Genomic DNA, 12,942 nt, shown 5'->3' on the forward strand with positions numbered 1-12,942 from the left:
AAAGAATTTTCATTTCATTGCTATATTGCTTGCTATGGTCTGTTGCTGATTTTTTCTCTGCAGATGTTTAAATAACTAGGCTTTATTTCTTTTCTTTTCTTCATAACTACTTTTATTCTTTCTTTATATTTGGATGGTTACTTCAGTTTCAAAATCCTTTTGCCCCTCTTTTTTTAAATGACTTCTTCTTATACAAAATTGCTTCCTTACCTGAAGGAAACAAAAATGAATTTTTAAGGCATAGTAATTTACCTTTTCTTCAGAAAAAGATTTCACAATGTATTCCTCATTTCTATATGCATTTTATTTCTTTATCAAAATTAGTCACTTAATTTAAATTATTTTACACAAAGTTGAATGCCTAGACGTACAAGGTACATCTAAACTGAGCTTAAATAAGAAATTACTGTCAGAGAAAGGTACTTAGCATAATGCACAGTATAGCTAATAGTGGATCAAGATGAAAAAGGGTTGCAAGAATATTCCTTGAAGGAATATAAGGCTCCATGTTTTTTATCAATTTATTAAAGAGGGAGGTGTAAGTGATACCCAAGGCCTGTTCCCTATATTGGGTTAAAATGTATATGTTTATGATAAATATATTTCACATCTCTAGTGGACATCATTTTGCATGTTTAATCACTTGTTGTCCCATTGCAGGGATGTTATAGATTTATGTAGAAGTGGGAAGAAACTGTATCAACAAAAAAATTGTCTGTTTTACAATGTTTAGTCTAATGAGCCTTCTTTTTTTTTTTTTTTTCCTTTTTCCTTTTTTTTTTCAGGACCAATTTAGAAAATGAAAAAAAAAAAATGTGCAAAACATACTTAAATTGACTTGGTATGAATGAAGAAGAATGACTAATTGTTCAAACATCATGTCTGTCTTTGTGTCTATGCAGAAGGATAGGATACATGAGAAGTCACTGTTAATGCAATTTTTCTGGCAAGGAGTGGATGATGAAGGTTGCCTCATCTAGCCTCAACCAGGACCATCTCCAGACAGTTTTCTCCTTTGTAGGCTGAAGTTAGCCTTCAGACTTAAAATTTTAATTCTCCAGGAGTTTTATCATTTTTCTATATATCTCCTTTCTTCTGTGAACAGGTAAATTGCTGTCTAACCTCTACCCAAACAATGATGAACAGAACAAAATTACTCTGATACTTGTTTCATGCAAGTGATACTCATCAGCTGAGTCTTGGAACTCTCAAAATATTAGAACTGATTAATCTTTTCCTAACAGGAAAAGATTGAAGGAGTTGTTGAAGGAGTAAGTTAAATGAGTGAGGCAAAATTCATCCCAGAGTTTTACTCCACACCAGAGGATGAATATTGTTTAGCATAATTCATAGTCAATCCTTAATCTGGTAGGAGAAACATGGGCTAACCAACAATAAAAAGATAACCTGTTGTGTTCAGTTCAACTACACAGCTACTGAATACGGCCTTCACCCTTTAAAAAACACTGAAACTTCATAAACATTGATGTAGAGGGAAAAGTGCAATTGAAATACAAATTAAAGCAACTTTAATCTAGTATCAACCAACATTTATCTTTTGTTGTTGTTCAGAAGGATCAGCTTTTGAGGTGAATTTTGTCTTCTTTTTTCAGAAATCTTGATATAGTTAATGGGACTGCTTATATTCAATGTGTAAAAACTTCATCACAGGAAAGTTCAAATAGATTCACATTTTGTTTCTTGTAAAGTACACAAAGGCGTCTCAGAGAAAAATAATAGATGTTTCAAGCAGAACAATCATGCATAACGTTTCAACATGACTTGGACTACTGTTTATGTAACCATATTCCATTACAGCTTGGCTTAAGATAGAACTTTAATATAATGCAAAAGCTTGATGTTAGATTTCCAAAAAGAGAATTTTACTGGGTTTATGTGGCAAGGTTTTAGTATCTTGGGGGCTGCAGGGATGGCCTCTATGAGAAAAGACCAGGAGCTTCTCCATGTCAGATCCATGTCAGTTCCAGCAAGTTCAAAAAGGGACTGTCTGCTGGCCAAAGCTGAACCAGTCAGGCTGAAAAACATTGCACAGCAATAGCTGGGAGAGAGAAGCGAGAAAATGTCAAAGAAACAACCCAACCGAAAACAAGTTCCACAAAAAAAAAAAAAAAAAAAAAAAAAAAAAAAAAAAGCAGGAGGAGGTGCTACAAGCAGAAGATCCCCTGCAGCTCATACAGAGGGTCATGATAATACAAATTGTCCCCCTGAAGACCATGGTATACCACATTAGTGCAGATCTCCACACAGCAACCAATGGCAGAGCCCACAACACAGCAGGTGGATATGGTCTGAAGGAAGCTGAATGGTCTGAATATAGAGAGTCCCTTCAGGAAGTGACTTGACTCTTGGCCGGAACTGCAGCTTGTAGAGAGGAGCCCACACAGGAGCAGGTGATCTGGTGTGGAGATTCTTCTCTGTCTCTAAGTACCTAGCAGAATATGCAGAAAAATCACATTAGGGAATTTAACGTTTTTCTATTCTATTTGTTCTTTTTTTTTTTTTTTTTTTGGTGTTTTCTCCTCAAGGCAATAAATTAGATTTTTTACTTTAGAAGGATTAAAGCCTTGTGAGATGAACTTCAACATTATCCTTCTGCAAGGAATGCATGTTAGATCTTAAAAAATGAAAAACATTTTTGTGTCTGAGCACATTTTTTCTTTTGCTCTGCACTGGAATGCATGACCCCTGTTGCCTGCTAAGTATAGGGTAAGCGAGAAAGCACTTGAAATATATGTGATTGAACTCAGCATGTAGAGCTCCAAAGTACTCATTCTCAGTAAAAGGAAACTCTTTTTTACCAGAATATATATGCCACAAGAACGCCACACATAATATTCAATAGCAGACTACTATAAAAAGTCTCTCTCTTGAAGTACTACTGAAATGTTAGGGGTGCTTCTGAAATTCTTCCCAGTGTTGATGTAATACAATGTGCTTCCTTAGGTGACTAGGTACATGGAAGTTTATGACTGGTTCTATATTGCATTTGAATGTGAGTACATCAAAGCTTATATAACCAGTGACACAATGTAAGTTCTACAGTACTGATGACCTCTGATTTAGAAGTACACACTCCACAAATTCTAAATATTTAATCATTGTATAGTTAAAATAACTCTTTTTTTTTTCTTTCCCTTACTAATTAAAAGCAGAATGAATTGTGTTCACAGATGGATGTTTGTGAATGCTGTAGTAGACACATTTTTATATTTTGCTGAGGTTTGCCTCCTAGATTTATTCTTCAAAAATCAAAATTATTTTGGAAGTTGTACAGAATTTATTCATCATGAAACCTGGGGAGCAGTTCAAAGACAAATTTCCCACCAAATGTATCAATCTATACTAATTTGAATTAGCCCCTCTGAAAGCACTGCTAATTGCCTAAGGAAAACGTCTAAGTACATTATTTGATTAGTCTAAAATTCAGTTGTTTTTGATTTATTAGCCCAGCAGTAGGAAATTAATTCTGTCCCTAGAATTCCATGACTCCCCTGCCATTCACAAAAAAAAAAAAAATCAATTTAAGGCACTATTAAAGCATACCAGCCTAGATTATAATTTCTAGGTTTATTCACAGGATGACAAAACACTAAGTAATCCCAAAATAATAGAATCATTAAGGTTGGAAAAGACCTTCAAGATCATCTGGTCCAACCATCCCCCTATTACCAATGTCATTCACTAAACCATGTCCCTAAGCACTGTTATAAATTAAGTCTCAACTCAATCTGAATTTAGTAATATTTATAAAATGAATATTTATAAAAGGTATAAAAGGCAAGTAAACAGCGCTGGGTGTGTGGGGAGTCTACGCTCCACCAACACGCACACATGAACATCAAACATTCTAAATATACAGAACATTGCTTTTACATACTAAACCCAAGTATGCCTATACAATCAGAAAAGGTAACGAGCAATCCTTTAAGTTCCATGACTTACTAAACTCGAGTATGCCTATACATATGTACAATCAGAAAAGGTAATGTTATATATGGAGTGGTAATTCGTGTCGAGAAAATGGTTGATACTAATAAAGAAGGGAGAGATTTAGGAGTGTGGCCATGGGGGTTGGAAAGCCCGTGGTTGATGACAACATCAGACTCTTAACGACGAGGCCATCAGGAATATAAAAGAGGTTAGAAGGAACAAAGAAGGGTGATTCAGGAGACTCCATGCAGTCTCGGGTTGCTTGTTCTCCAGCCATTAAGGCATGGAAGCTTCTGGGTGTTTGGTGTTGTTGTTATATTCAAAGTTGTTTGACCAATGAAAAGTTGCTTTGAAAAGAACTGCTGTGGAGAGAAGGGTATAAGAGGGGAGCCTGCCCTCAAGAAAAAAAAAAAAAAAAAAAAAAAAAGGCAACGCGATGTGATGAAGTTATGTCATCAATAAAGAAGCAGAAAGAAGGAATGAAAAGGAACAAGCTAGCAGAACAGAGAAAAGAACAGGAACAGGCACACTGATTGCTTCATGAAGATGGTTTCAGCCAAACTCAGCAAACCACTCAGAGAAGCTCGTACTGAAAGTCGCTGGAAATAGGCGCACCAGAGCTGGAGAGAAGCTCAAGCTGAGAGAAGCAGACCCGCGCACACAACTGCCCCTCACTGCTAAGCAGTTGTGCATTATGGGGAATCATACGTCCTTAGAAACAAAGACTGTCCTGGTAACCTTACAGCTTATTCTCCATGTTAACAATCAGACAGTTTATGATCCTGAAACATGGGACCAAATTGAGGTCAAGGTGTGGGACTCCACCTCCTCCTTGAGCTCTGCCACCAGGCTGATCAGATCCTCCACCTGCTTGCAGCACGTGCAGGCAGTATTTCTGCCACCCTTCATTGGCAGCAACAGGCTCAGGCACTCCCTGCAGCCAGAGACCTGAACAGCCACCTCTCTGGGCAGGCACTCGGTCTGGGTTGCCACAGTCTTTTTGGCAAGCTCTTTGGCGAGCACTTGCCACCTGGCAGTGACCATGGCTGGGTTTGGTGTCTGGGAGGCAGCTGGTAGGTGAGCTGGTCTCCTGAGTAGGGGGGATCCTCTGCCCTCCTTGCTAGCCCTGCAAGCACAAACTGCTGTGCCCCGGTCTTATTGACATGCCATGCCCTGATCGCCTGCCCTGTTCTCTGCTGGGGTCTGGTGGGGCCTATTGGCTCCCTCGGTTGACTCGAGTGGCCCGGAACCAGAAAAGCACCTGCCCGCCACGATCCCTTGCTCAGCTGCAGAACATGACTGCCCTGGAACCAACATGGTAGAGCTTATCAGAACCTCAAAAATATAGGTAGCGTTTTGTGGGTTTCCTATGCACTTCAGTCAGAAAATGTTGGCCATGTTTGGCAGTTAGTGCCTAGCTGACTATTTTGACTTTAGAAGTTTCCTTTAAGAGGAACAATTTAAATGTGTCTTTCCAGTAAAGGGAACAAATGCAGAAGAATTCACTCAGCTTGAAATAACTTGTTTTAGGCAAAATGTTGCTATTAGCCTGCTTGCCATTTACTGTTCAAAAATAATGTTTTTCTACAACATTTAAATATCAGGATAATCTACCCGATTCATCTTAATAAATGTAGTCCTGAATCTGTTAAAAATCTGGGTTTTCCACATTGCATTACCCCACTGATGTTATTTTGGGCTTAAGTCAATTAAAGTTAAGCTTCAGCTAGAATTTACTTTAGATCTTAAGGATATTAAAGGATATTTGTCTTTTTTAGGGAAAGCTGATCAGTTAATGGGAAGTTTTTTGAGTTCAAGTAATTGACTGTGAGTTAAAATAAGTGCAATTTGTTATGTTCTAGCAAGAGGTAAAATTGCAGAGGTAAAGGTCAAAATTGCTTTTGAAGCTGAAGACTCAGTTTCATAATCTGCTGATGACTCAGAAAAAGAGATCAGGTTCGCATTAACTCTTCTGTTTAATTAAGTTTCAGCCCCTGAATGAGGTAAATTGCTGTAAAGCGTCTTCTAATTCTGTATGTATATATAATATATATATATTCATTCTGGAACTTAATATAACAATGATGTTTTAATGAATAGTCAAAGGAAAATAGTAGATCACTATGCAGTTCACCATAACGCTTACTGGACCATGCCTCTGATTAAATACAACAATCTCTGGCACAAGAATTCCCACCATGCAGTGGAATCATTTAGAAAAGAACTTGTCAACACTGCATGATTCAGAGAGTGATCTGCCAGGTCATTCATTAAGTATTTGCTTGAGTATTTGTGCATGCAAAACTCTTGTGGTAGACCTGAAAATGTATTATAAAGAGAAGGAAATGATGCATTCTTGCATGTTAAAAATCAGTTTCATTAATTTAAGTCTAAAAGCAATTTGAGATTACTTGATTTTTAACAGAAGCATGATCTAATCAATGGAATAGGTTTGCTCTTCGTTAGACTGATAACAGGCTACGATTGCTGTTCACAATTTAATGTTTGGTTGTTTTTCTTATTGGTCATATTTGCACAAATTGTAATACTGCTTTTAAAAATGGTTTTGTGTTTTTAATTGAAAGGTGTTTTTTTGTTGTTTGTTTGTTGTTGTTGTTTTGTTTGTTTGTTTTTGTTTTGTTTTGGGGGGGGGGGTGTTATTCAGCAGAGCAGTCATCCATAAAATGGTAGACAGGGAAAAATACTGTGGTTTTTAGACATCAAGCTTGAAAAGCTTGTCAGCAGAATCAAGACTTCCACTTTACAGATTGTTCCAGTTCATTGACTGAATACATGAGGAAAGAACAATTTGAGCATAGGTCAGGATCCTGCTGTCATTATTTTTACAGCATGTTTCACCGTGTGCTTGCTTAATAGTGATACAGTGAGAAGGGCAGAACCGATGTGGCACAGACCTGGTGTGCATGGAAGAAATAATCTCACTAGATCAGATGTAAAGGGAAGCATTTAGATAGCAAGTAAAAAAATAAGTTTTGCATCTTAAAGTAGACATACCTGATTTGTCCCAGTAGTATCAAATTTTCTATTTGTCTGGTTGCAGCACAGTCAGATGCTGAAAGAAAAAGAATTCATCAATTTTGTCTGTACGTGCTTTGACAGGACAGCACTATTATCTTTCATTTTCACTTTTTTCAAGTAAAGTCTTCAAAAATCTGTACATTTGTGCCGTCTGCAGATTTGACAAAATGGACATACTCAAGCAGGTCTTGCTGAAGTTAAAGAAAGCAATAGCAAATTTGTGTAATTCTTTTATTTCTTTCATTCTACTGAAGCTTAGAAGAAATGGGTGAGTGACTGTAAGCAAAAACTTTCTCTTTGTTAGTCTATGCCAGTTCTTAACTCTTGAGAGCGCTTTCAGATTTTTCTACAAGCAGCTTATATTTATCTCTTAAAATGGCAAAGTGAAATATGTCTCTTTTTTTTTTTCAAGCAGATTTGCCTGTCATTAAGACCAGCTGCAATGCTTGCAGAGTCAAAGACCACCAAACTGGAACTGCCAAGGCTGATAGTGCAAGGAAAGCTGGCAAAGTCGTGGAAGCCTGCTTGCAAAGGCCTGCTTGCATGTTATTCACAGGCCTACTCCAAGCTCTCTTTTCTGGCAGTCTTCCTTCTGCTGTTTCTTCCATCATGCCAAATCATATCACCAGCCAGCTTTCCTCTTCTACCCCTAGTATACTATATCTTCCTATCCTGTTACATAAACAGATTTTATTGTGTTTCTGTCACTTTGCAAAATGATCTGCGAGGTATTGAGAAACAGATCAGAACCAATGGGGTGGTCTCAACTTTTGGATACATACATTTTGTCTCTTCCAAAAACTTTATCTTGTTCTTTCAGGCAGTACTCATAGGAAGCTCTAGGTCACCTTTTTTGTTTGTTTGTTTGTTTTTGTTTTGTTCCAAACCAGTAACTCTAGACCTTGTTTGCTGTTCAGTTTTACAGTTAAACACCTGCCTAATTACTACGCAACTTTGAATTCTGATCCAGTTCCATAGGGTGGCCCAAACAGGCAAAAAAATGATGAGCTGGACACAGTCATCACCATCAAGGAAAGATCATTATTGGAATAAAAATGACAACTGTCTGCTGATAAACCACTTATCTGCAAAAGAACAATGTTAAGAGACAATACAAATCATGGAAAATATATGTGAAAAATGTGTCTGTTTTAACCACAGCAACACTTCAAACAGTTTAATACACAATTGCTTGCATGATATATGATTAGGCATAAGTTCACCTACTAATGATTTTAAATCTGTAAATTCAGGCTTAATGCGGAGACAGATATATGTATATGAATTAAATGGTGTATTTAAAAACTGAAAGCATAGTTTGAAATCATAAACTTTGACAAGATGAAATCCAGATGAACACTTCTACCTGTGTTGTTTTTACAGCAAATCCCATAGTAATAAAGACTAGCAGCTCCAAGTAAGGAGGCAAGGCATGCAATAAAAAGTAGAGAATTTTTATATCAGTTATAACCAAATGAATGCCTCGATTGTTGAACTGGACAGATGACTGAAATAGTTGATTGGTAGCATAGATTAAGGAAAAATAATAATCAAAAGAGAATTGTAAATATTCTGTCAGGTTTATAGTAGTAGTATACATTTTCAAAATGTATATATATATATGTGTGTATCTCAAATCTGTGTATCTCATCTTTCTCAAGATGAGTCTGCTGTTGATTTCCGTACTGCAGCTGCGCAATTTATGGTATTTTAAAAATGAAGCAAATACAAATAAAGATTTTGATCTAGATTCCATTTACTATATAACTGCTACATTTTCATATTCTTTCCCAAACATTATATTTTGGCCAACATGTGAGGGATTGTTCAATATGACTCATTTTGACCACTCTGAGTTTCACCACAAATATTATTTCCTATGCCTTTTCAAATACTTGATTATCTGTTTATTTCCTCCTTATTTCAGGCATACATACGTTTTTACTTGTACAGAAAATTAAAAAAAAAAAAGTTATTAAATCGTTGGAAATAGTTAAAACCTCCTAAAGCTTATCAAAATTGGGGATTAGGAACACATCTAAAAAAAGACATTTTTGCTGTATCTAGGCAACATACATTTTGAATTCTTGCAAGTGTTTCTCTGAGTTTCTCAGGCTTATTTTGTCAAGAGGTAGCAAACACTATCATTGTTTTGATGACCACTTCAAATTTCTATGAAGGTTGCTGTATCAATATCAGATTATGTGTTACTGGCGTGCTCTACTGTAAAATTAATGAGTGATATCTCTTCATCACCATGTTTGAGAGCATGCTATGGTTTATTCTACTAGGTTGCTTTTGTTAGAAGTCCAGCCCAGCAGATACAGAGAATTAACTCCTTGTTACTCATCAAAATGCTGCCCTAACAATACCATCTGCATGTCAGTGGGAACCAACCTCAGTCCTGCTGATGAGAGCTGAAGTTCAGTCAATGATTAGTGTCCTCTACAGGAGTCTTTAAAAAAGGTGATTAATCAGGTGGAAGGGATAGCTGGTTAGTTTTTATCCCACAGTTTTGTTAGGTCAGAAACTTAGATAATAAGGACAGAAGACTTAGATAATAAGTGCTTTAAAAACTCATCAGAATGAAAATAGGCTTCAGGCTTTTCTATTTTACTTAATAAACAGTGCCCCTGACAATCTACTTCCTTGTTCTGCATAAACTGCAGTCCTATGTAATTTCATCAATCTAAATCCACAGGCATAGGGTCATTTACGAAATCATTCAGTCCTTTGTCTCCTAGGTAACACTCATTGAGAGATGAAATATGGCCACCCACTTTCTTATCTTCTGTTACTTGTTCTCATGCTAATCTGTATAATTCATTAATTTCTTCCTCCTTGTTCCCCCTTTACACTCAGTCACTTTGTTTAGGCAAAGGTTGAATAGAACAATTATTTAGCCCTTCATTTGTACAGAAAATGGAGAAGTATTTGGATGAGAACATTAAAAACTTGACAAATCCATACACTGAAGAGTGCATGTAAACTACAGGTCGGTCTTTTATTTTACTCTGATGGAAAAGAAACAAGTCTTTGCAAAATTTAACAGCTAAGAACATAAACTGATGTTCTCTTTTAGATTAAAGAATATTTTAGATTCTTTTAGACATAGAATTTAGAAACATATTTTTTTCTGATTCAATTTCAGTTACCATTTGCACTTTAAAATAGTAGTAAACTTAATTTGGCAAACCCGTTCTATATCAAAGTGTAAACATTTTTATTGTTTGGAAAAAATTATCTACCTTCTACATTCAGACAGGTGTATTTGACATTATATCAAAGGACTGATTATCAAATCGACTGTATTATCACACTTGATATTGCTACTTTGGAAGATTATCTGTATTTTAGATATGTCCCTAAAATTTCTCATTTGCAACTTTTTGCTCCAAACCAAGAATTAAAATTTTCATCAAAGAACTCTGATTTTGGGGTTCATTTAGCAGTTTTTATTCTTACATCACAAAGTCTGTGATTACTTTTCCAGTATGTTGGCTTCAAAAGGCCATGTTAATTGCTCCATAATAAAAACTGCAAATAAATAAATAAATAAAATTATAAAGCTGTGATAAACCTTGAATAGTGATTGTTGTGTACCTTCTCCTCAGAATATGTTGTAAGAGTTGATAGTGATCACAGAATGATCTACCTCATCAACTCAAATTAAGCTCTGTGGAATACTCAATTAGTGGTTGTTTCATACTAGTTTTATATCAGTCATGGAAAAAACAGTGCAGCTAAACCAATATAAAAGTTGTGCAGCAATGATAAGCCAGGCTTTTCGGTCTTCTTTGTTTTCTCAAACCTTTTCAACTTCAGATACAATCCAATGATTTTATGTGTACGCACATTAATTGTAAGTATTAAGAGATTGAATGATGATCTCTAATTTTTTTATATATATATATATTTTTTTGAGAGAATGAGTCACCCAAACTGTGTTCAGCTTTATCACATGAGAATAGAGAGCAATAGCTTCTGCTGTTGGTGAATCCAACTAATTGCATTTTTGTATTTTGCTATGAAGTAGCATCAAAAGCATGGAAACCCAGGAAGAAAAAAATACGTCTTCTGCCAAGACTTACATTTTTAATATATATATTCTTTCAGAGCAAATAAGGAAAAGAATTACAAGTTTCAAAGAATACAGGGCTTCTGAAGAGTTTTCAAAAAGAGAAAAGATTTGTGAAGTATTTGACTGCAAGCTATCTTTTGATCTCCAACCTCATATGAAAAGAATTTGTATGCTTATACATTATATGTATATAACATTCAGCACGTGCTTTAGGACCTTAACTTAGCACCTGCATTTAAGAATTGCCTTCCCTTGAAATATAATATGGCCTCTGCAATTCTGCAGAGGCCGTATGCTGACTTTACATGGAGCCTTGGAAGCTTCACTAAACTGTGCTCTGCAGACTGAGGAGGGCAAAGGTGGTGCAAATGAAAAATTACTTGGCTCAGTACTCTGTTGTCAGTTTGTGGATTATTGATTTGATTAAGGATTAATTTCCTTGTAGGTACTTTCAAGGTTATTGTACTACAGTAGGCTTTGGTTTTAATTTCTGTTGCAGCTAAAGTTCAGCTGAGGTCAGTCATCTGGGTATGGGTCCATCTGCTTGTACTTTTGTGGTTAGCACACTCCTTTTTCTGAGTGTATTAATTCAATCACAGGGTATTTTATTTCCCCTAAGCTGAGAATATTACATTCAAAACTCAGGAAACGAGTGGACTTTTTTTTTTTTCCCTGTAGCTTCACAATGACATTTAATTTGTCATTCAAAGTAATTATCTCATTTCTTTACACTTGGGCTTCCCCTCTGGAAGTTCGGTATGGCATCCACATCTACATCAAGTCTTTCCTGTAATGGTAATGAATAATATCTTTTTTGGCTTCCTTATACAATTACCTAAGGGCACATGATTATTCTCCTGCATAAATGTGACTGATTAATGGAAACTGTGGCTTTAAATATTTTTAAATCCATATCTACACTTTCTGAAAGAAAAATGTTGAAAGAGAACCTGTAATGTGAAGGTGCTTTGTATTTCTTTCTTTTAGTGAAAATATATATGTATATACCTATTAATGATTATTCTCCAGAGGAGAAGAATGAAATCAATTTATATTGAAGAATAACTCAGACCAATTTTTCTTGCGTGGGACCTCAGAAATATTACTCAGCATTAACCTGTTCTCCTTGGAAAAGATCATCTGCTACCATGTGCCATATCCTGCACATTTTCCATTCCCTTCCCTAATCAATGTGATGATTTGTTTCAATTCAACCCAAAAATACATCATGGAGAAGTATTGTGTTGAGAAAGAATTGTGGTAACTTGATGAACTTGGTGGGGCAGAATGAAATTTAACAGTGTGATTGGCTATTTTTAAGACAGTGTTCTACTTCTATTCTGTTCCTTTCTCTGAACCATATATAACACATACAGGAGTTTGTGAAAATATTTCCACTATACCTCTGCTATTTAAGCATCTCCTGTGTATTATAAGTTTATTTTTCTTGTTATTGAAGGTGCTGCAATTCAATATAACAGAGAAAACATATTTCAACCGTTTAGCTCCTAAGCTTAATATTTTATTATTCCAGAAATAATCTTACATAGAATACTGTTGTTAATGAACTGGTATGGTATTCTCTTCTTGAAAGATCTCAGTAACCAGTTAAAATACATTTATTTGCCCTATCAGATCAGTTTTTAGAAGTGGATTGATTTTAGTACCTCGCAATGGCTGATAATAACCACATTACTTTCTACACTGCTTTCCATGAGCATATCCTGCTTCTGTGCTAGCATTCTTTCAGCATTTGCAGAACAAAGTATCCCTTCTTATACCAGTCTTTTTACTTTAGACTAGAAGGAAACTAGGCTGAGTACAAAATAACACAAACATCGCAAACATTCGTTTTTAAAACTTTTTGGTTC

At 35.8% G+C, this 12,942-nt stretch overlaps 1 long non-coding RNA gene across 1 annotated transcript; it reads right to left on the minus strand.

Annotated features, from left to right (window-relative positions):
* Positions 1-742: 742 nt before the first annotated feature.
* On the minus strand, positions 743-9,519 carry LOC137860574 (uncharacterized). Its single transcript, XR_011099021.1, has 3 exons — positions 9,388-9,519; positions 6,967-7,024; positions 743-2,449 (listed from the first exon to the last, which is right to left on the minus strand). It is a non-coding gene; the product is annotated as an uncharacterized lncRNA (long non-coding RNA).
* Positions 9,520-12,942: the final 3,423 nt, after the last annotated feature.

Source organism: Anas acuta, chromosome 8, assembly GCF_963932015.1.
Source record: "Anas acuta chromosome 8, bAnaAcu1.1, whole genome shotgun sequence".
NCBI lineage: Eukaryota > Metazoa > Chordata > Aves > Anseriformes > Anatidae > Anas > Anas acuta.